Raw genomic sequence first — 7320 nt, 5'->3', positions numbered from 1 at the left:
TCACCAGCAGCGGTTTCCAAAGGCCTTACGCGCTGCGGTACAGTATACCATTCAGGCGACGACGTCTCCTGCCATCTAGCGGGCGGAGGTGAAAATACTCTTGGTGAGCGCTGCGGTACAGCATACTATTCAGGCGACGACGTCTCCTGCCATCTAGCGGGCGGAGGTGAAAATACTCTTGGTGAGCGCTGCGGTACAGTATACCATTCAGGCGACGCGTCTACTGCCATCTAGCGGGCGGAGGTGAAAATACTCTTGGTGAGCGCTGCGGTACAGCATACTATTCAGGCGACGACGTCTCCTGCCATCTAGCGGGCGGAGGTGAAAATACTCTTGGTGAGCGCTGCGGTACAGTATACCATTCAGGCGACGCGTCTACTGCCATCTAGCGGGCGGAGGTGAAAATACTCTTGGTGAGCGCTGCGGTACAGTATACCATTCAGGCGACGTCTCCTGCCATCTAGCGGGCGGAGGTGGAAATACTCTTGGTGAGCGCTGCGGTACAGTATACCATTCAGGCGACGCGTCTACTGCCATCTAGCGGGTGGTAGTGAAAATACTCTTGGTGAGCGCCGCGGTACAGTATACCTATCAGGCGACGCTTCTACTGCCATCTAGCGGGCGGAGGTGTAAATACTCATGGTGAGCGCTGCGGTACAGTAGCATACGGTTGGTTGGTTTGGGTTAAAGGGACTATCCCACCTTTACATTAGGTTTGAGTTGAGATAGCCAAGTTTTCGGCGAGGTTCAGAAACCACTATTTATCTAGGTTGCAACCCCCGCGGCCTCGTGGTGTTGAAGAAATTCGTTCCCTTCATTTGAAAATGGGCCTTGTACAAGGCCCAATCTCTTAACCATTAACGGCATTCTGATGACGTCATTTGCCCTTTGAACGCCTCTTACGCATTCGAGTAGAGTATCACTTGATTTACGAATAAGCTGGCGTTGGCTGACTCGGCGCCCCGGCGGCACCCAGCGGCGGCCTCGGCGATAATAATTGGGTTCGGACTTGGGTTTGGATAAATTTACCGTTTGTTTTATTTTTTCAATTTGTTTCCATTTCCGGAAATGGAAACAAGTTGAAGATTTGCTTGTCTAAGGCAGCAAGATTTATAAACATCGCCAAATTTATCATATGCAATTGGAGCTTGTTTCAGTTTTTATAGCAGGGTCATGAATATGATACAATTTTCTTTCAATGGTAGATTCGTCATGGTACAGTACAATTTCAATGGTTATTTCGAGTAATTTATGTCATTGAATTGAAACTGCAAGTACATCCCACAAAAGAGCTTATCCTCTTCAAGTTTCAGTCTTGATCCGACTGATTTGTCAAGAGTGCGAAAAGTGAGGTGACAAAAGAGAGCTACAGGTTTTTCAAGATTTAAGTGTTCTTGAATAGCAGGTTATACAACATTGTGCTGTGACATAACCACTGGGCCTTGTGCCGAGCCCCTGCATCAGCTGGTCTGACACGGCTGGGCTCGCAAGTCGCAAAGAACGTCTTGGTGCTCTTAAAGGAAATAGTTCACTTTCACGAAATTATTTTTTTTTGCAACGATTTATTATTTTTTATGTTCAAAATAATCAGCAAAGAAAATAAAACCCTTTTATAACAAAATATTTTTTTTCTATATTTTGAAATAGGAAGAACTTTTCAGTTTCTGTAAGGCACACGCGATCCAGTATGAAAAGAGCATGGGTCCCGAAAATTCTTCAGAAACAGATAAATTATCGCAGCCACCGACATTTGGGCGATCTGCTCGATCTGATAATGTTCCCCTGAATGTCCTAATTGATCAGTACGAGAATTTCTCTAGAGTTCTCGTAGATAATTTCTCTAGTTTCTGAAGAATTTTCGGGACCCATGCTCTTTTCATACTGGATGGAAATATATGCAAGGCACACATCCTCAACGCAAGACACCTTTTTCGGGACGAGAAATAGAATATCTTTGCCTAGGGTGATCGTTGGGCTGTAAAAGCTCCTGATTTATGCTCGTCTCAGCCCAAGCTACGGAACTGCTATTCCAGTTCAAAACCCATGTTAAAAAGTGAACTATTTCCTTTAATTATGATTGATGCTTGTGCTGTAAAAGAAGGGTACCTACATGGCAAAATACATTTGTATGTAATTTCTTGCCACAGCACCCACCTACATGTACATTTTTGTTGTCTTTGTGTGAAAAATGAATATATTTTAAGGAAATTAAGGCATTTCTGTTTAAAGCATGCAGAAATTCATGTGTGATGCTGTCCCGGTAACTCATGTGGAACAGAACAGGCTGCAGACTCAGATCGTGCTTGAACAGAGACAATCATCAGTTATCTACATATGCGCATGCTTTGTAAGTTCCCTGCCTTTTCCCAGATTCTACTTGCTAGTTGTGAAAAGGATCGGACAAGGCAAGGTACTTATGCTCATGGTGCCACCATATGCAATTACTGACAGGTGAATTCGGTGACTAAAATCCTTAACGCTCTATGGATAATTATTCTGCTCTTATGTTCAGTATGTTGATATCAGAAACTCACCGAGGTAACCTGCCCTGTGGCATTTCTTAGTTCAAAAATGTAAGCATTACACTCATCAGTCATGTAACTTGTATTTACATCCATGAACAAACAATGTGCAAAGGAGCTACCCAACCAGGTACAAGCAGTAGTGTCCACAGCGTAGCGCGTACCGCCTCCGCAAGGGGCGCGCCCCTCTACAATGGGCATGCGCGAACCCCTTCTCTGCAATGGGCGCGCCGGCGAACGTACGCGAGCGATCACGGGTCGCCACCACCAGCTGGCGAGTGACGGCGCAAGGCCATAAAACTACGACGGCGGGCCCGGCAGCAGCCGGCGCTCGGCAGGCGCTACAGCGCGCGTTGGGGGGGGGGGGGGAGGCGTTGGACGCGGGATGGGCGCACAGTCGCGCACCACGACCGACGGCGACATCACCTGCTGCGTCTGGCTCGGCAAGCGCAGCTGGGAGCCCGCTGGAACAGACAGAGCGGCGTCACCCGGCGGAGAGACACGCGGGGGACGGGATAGACAGACACACGGGCCGACAAAATGGGAGAGATTCGAACGCCCGCACGGCAGCAGGGCAGGGAGCAAACATGCCCGCTATATTCACGTGTCGATTTTCATGACGTCAGTCTTGAGCACAAGCTGACTTCATCCCTACATCCCGTTTTACTTATAATCATAATTGAGGTCCTGGATCGGTACACCGGCTCAGTCACCTGTTGACGGCGGCGCACAGCGTGACCTACCCGCCCTTCAGCCGGCCCCAGCAGGGTGAGTAGTGAGTACTAATACCCGCCCCCATGCCAATGCCAAAATCACTAGCACTGAGAGTTTTATGGAAAAGCCCTCCTCAGCGGCCGGTATGAGCTGGCCGTGCGGCGGCCGCGACTGACCTGCGGCCGCTGAAGGTCTGGTGAGTCGGACGGGCACCTCCGGCACTGTCGGCAGGGCGGCCGATTTGAGCGCAGCGCTGTCCAGTCGGACTGACGGCAGCACAGAGACCAGCTGTCCGTGCAGGCAGTACCGGTGGCCCGAGTCGCTACTGCTGCGGACCCGGCCCGGTACCGGCGCCGGGTGGTGGCCGGCCGCGGCGGGGAGCGGGTCCGCCGTCCGCTCCGCGTCCCCGGCCGCCCCGCCGCCGCTCTCTGGACCGGCCGGAACGGTGACGGTGACCGCGCTGATCTGAAGGCACACCTCCAGACGCTCCAGGGCCGGCAGCCAGGCCAAAGTCGGAGCGGCGGGCGGCGCCGGCGGAGTGGGGGAGACGGCCGCCGCAGCGGGGGTGTTGGGTGACACTGCAGGTAGGACGCCGCCGCCCGGTCCTCCGCTGGCGGCGGCGGCGGCGGCGGCGGCGGCTGGGGCAGTGGCGGCGGCGCCGGGCCACTCAGCTGCTGGCCAGCTGAGTGGCCAGGGACAGCCAGAGCAGCAGTGCCGGCTCGGAGACGACCACCAGCAGCGGGCAGCTGTCCGCGGCGGCGGCAGCTGTCGGCAGCTGCAGCAGCGCCCGTACCGCCCGCTCGCCGCCGGGAGCCGGCGCGTCGGCCGCCTGGGGCGCGGCCAGCACGGGCCGGCCGTCCAGCTGACAGCGCACCGGGCGGCGCCGGCCCAGCACCAGCCGGTCTGACACAGCCGCACGTCCAGGTCCCACAGGTCCGTCTCTAGTGGCAGGTCCAACTGCGAGCCGGCCGGCTCGGCGCCGGCGGTCCCCCGGCCGGGCGCCAGCAGGCTCCGGTGCAGCCGAAGCAGGCGGCCGCCCTGGCGCACGCTCAGCTCGCAGTAGTGGCACACCTGCTGTGAGCGGGTGCTGGGAGCCGGCCCACAGGGCCGGCGCCAGCAGCGCCTTTCAGTAGACCCAGGCTGAGGAGAGCGAGGCGACCTGGTGCTCCTGGGCGGGCTGGCCGTCGGTCGCGGCCGAGACCAGCACCGCCTGGTCAGCCGTCACCTGTAGGGCGCACGGGGAAAAGGGATACAGTCAGGAGCCGCGGCCGTAGTTATTCATTTCCAATCGACAATAGGGCATTGGAGCAGTGTTCCCGCCACTTCTAATGAGTAGTTATGTCGAGCCTACCACAGTGTACTTCACAACTAGAAAACGCACTCAACATTAATCACACAACAACGGCACACTCAGGGCCATTCTAACAAAACACCCGCGGTTATAATTAGCATTACTCGGTATAATGACTGACCGTGCATCGTGTGTGGACGTGGCAGTTGTAGAGCAGCGCAGCGGTCGGCCGGCGCCGCTCAAGCTGGGAGACACACCGGCACAGCCGGGACGGGTACATGGGCTGCTGCTCGTTCCACTGGATCGTCTGACAGCGCAGCTGGAGACGCACCTCACCGGCCTGAGGACGGGGGAACCGGGACAGATAAACAATACACCAGCAATGCTGGGAGACGCACCTCACCGGCCTGGGGACGGGGGAAGACTGGGTGATACAACCGGGACAGACAAATAACACAGCTGCTGTAGACGTATATACCTCCCCGGCCTGGTGACCGCGCGCGGGTGATGCGACCTCATAGATCAACAGCGATCAGCCGGATCATCGGAGCAAAAAAGCACGCATCTCAGGAGCCCATCTCCTTGCAAGTCTGCGATCATATCTCAACGCCTAACTGCAGCAGCTCTTCAAACAATGCAGCTGATGCTGCCTTTTCGAACATCCCCGCTATGCACGGGCCACGGACCCACGCCGCCCAGCTCCCCGTTGGCGGCCACCACTGTCAGCCGCCGCCCCTTCCTCCGCTGCGCGGAGAACCACCTTTTCCAAGTCTCCATGGCCAGCCACCACGGTGACTCGCGGCTCCAGCACCGTCAGCTACAGGCCGCGAGCCGGGGTGTTGGCCTCCAGCGCCGCCGCCTCTCCGTGCGGCACTGGGCCCGGGCGGGCCTCTCCGTCCGCTGCGGGAGAGGGCAGAGGGTAGAGGAGAAGGTCAGGGCGGGCCTCCCCGCCTGCAGCAAAACAGGGGGAAGGAGCGGTCAGGTGGGTCTCCCCGGCCGCTGCAGGAGAGGGCAGAGGGGCGTTAGTGATAGTGGGCAGATGAAACGGAATGTTTATTTCAAAGATATACGCTTTTTCACTAGTACGGCAACTACACTTCTCAGAGGTGAAAATCGCTGATATAATTGGGACGCACTGCCGAAAAAGAAGGAACTTGCAAGTCACAAGTAGCGATGGGGACGACTCATGAAGAACAGTGCATCATGTTAAACAACTTCAAGCTAACTCTGAGCGCTACTCAGTACACACTACTCACCCTGCTGGGGCCGGCTGCAGGGCGGGTATTGGTACTCACTACTCACCCTGCTGGGCCGGCTGTAGGGCGGGTAGGTGACGCTGTGCGCCGCCGTCAACAGGTGACTGAGCTGTCAGAAAGTCACACGTCAATAAACGAGTCCTTTCTACACGCTGCGTCTAAATCACTCTAATGGACGTTACAAAAACACGCCAGGATTCTACGATCCTTATCCAGTTTCTGCAGCAGCAGCGCGAGTCACTGGCAGCGCTGTTGCTGCCAGACGACGGCCGTCGGCGCCCGGCACACGCGCGCCGCGCACCGGTCGGCGTGTCAGCTGGTAGCGGCTGTGCGCTGCCAACGCCGGCGCAGCAGCTGGCGGAACACGACAACCTGGCGGGACGCATGGCCGGGTCAGAGGGGGAGTGGGAGCCGACAGGGTCAGTCACATCACAGTGGATGCCTACCTCACCCCACACTGACAAAGTGCCACCATGCCAGGAAAATGTTTCACCTCAGAACAGCATGAACCTAGAAAGAAAACAGGATTGCATAGCTCCTGTATAGAATAGTCATAGACATAAAGCATAGACTCAAATTATTGAGCCATAGCCAAGATTTTACTGAGGGAGGGGCCACAGGTCGCGGCCTAGTGTCGTACCCCCTCCAAAAAGGAAAACTCGGATTTGGCCCACTATTTTTGGGGGTATGGTACAGCTGTTTTTATTTATCTTTATTTTATTTTATTTAATTTCTCGCCTTTGGGGTAGACCATGACAGCCGTGGCCACTCCCTTGGCTACATCCCTAGATTGAACGAAGAAGCAAATTGAAGAAGCAGCTTTGACCATAGGCGCAAACATAATATGGAACAGACTACATTTTTATGCAGTATGTTATGAAGTCAACATTGCATGCTCTATATAGGCAATCTAATCTTCACCAATCCATTTTGTTAAGCACTTATCTACTTTTCTAGTTTCAATTGATTGGTCAATGCTCGTATACATAATTATCAGCATTCAAATATATGATGCTGAGACATGTTCAATCTCTGACCAACTCCCTGTATACAAAAGAAATAATTGTAGCATTATGCATAGGGTCATAACTTACTGATCACTTTCTGTCAACAGCCTGCAAGCAGCATTGCGATCTTCCCTCCGCAGTGACGGAGACCTCTGTCATGTGCGCATGGTGTGTTGTGTTGTGTTTGCATTCAAGAAATTTCAACAGCTAAAAAGGAAAAACAAAACATTTCTTTAAATACCTGCATGTTTGCTATAATAGCAAGCTAGGATGCAATGAGTATAAAAGTATACAAAAATCCCAATCAATAGGTTCGGAATGGAATAGGTTGTGAGGTGTTAGGTACTGTAGTAGGCTGATTGAAAGGTTTGTATGTTGTAGACATCTGGCATGGGGGTTTTAGGTTGGTATTAAGGGTATTACAAACTTTTTAGGAAAGTAGGTAAGGTTAGGTCAGGAATGTTGGTTATTTTCATTCAAATTTCACACTTGTTCACTTTAATTGTATTCCAAATTGACACAAATTTTTA

General features: G+C 53.6%; 1 long non-coding RNA gene across 1 annotated transcript; it reads right to left on the bottom strand.

The window, feature by feature from the left end:
* Positions 1-4914: 4914 nt before the first annotated feature.
* LOC122391311 lies at positions 4915-7137 on the bottom strand. The gene is made up of 4 exons (XR_006258326.1): positions 6878-7137; positions 5830-6155; positions 5288-5427; positions 4915-4934 (listed from the first exon to the last, which is right to left on the bottom strand). It is a non-coding gene; the product is annotated as an uncharacterized LOC122391311 (long non-coding RNA).
* Between the last annotated feature and the right edge of the window lie 183 nt (positions 7138-7320).

This window comes from Amphibalanus amphitrite, unplaced genomic scaffold (genome assembly GCF_019059575.1).
Source record: "Amphibalanus amphitrite isolate SeventyFive unplaced genomic scaffold, NRLGWU_Aamphi_draft 000431F_arrow, whole genome shotgun sequence".
In the NCBI taxonomy this organism is placed as follows: Eukaryota; Metazoa; Arthropoda; class Thecostraca; order Balanomorpha; family Balanidae; genus Amphibalanus; species Amphibalanus amphitrite.
Note: the sequence above shows the minus strand (reverse complement) of the source record. Positions and strands in the feature narration are given on the sequence as shown.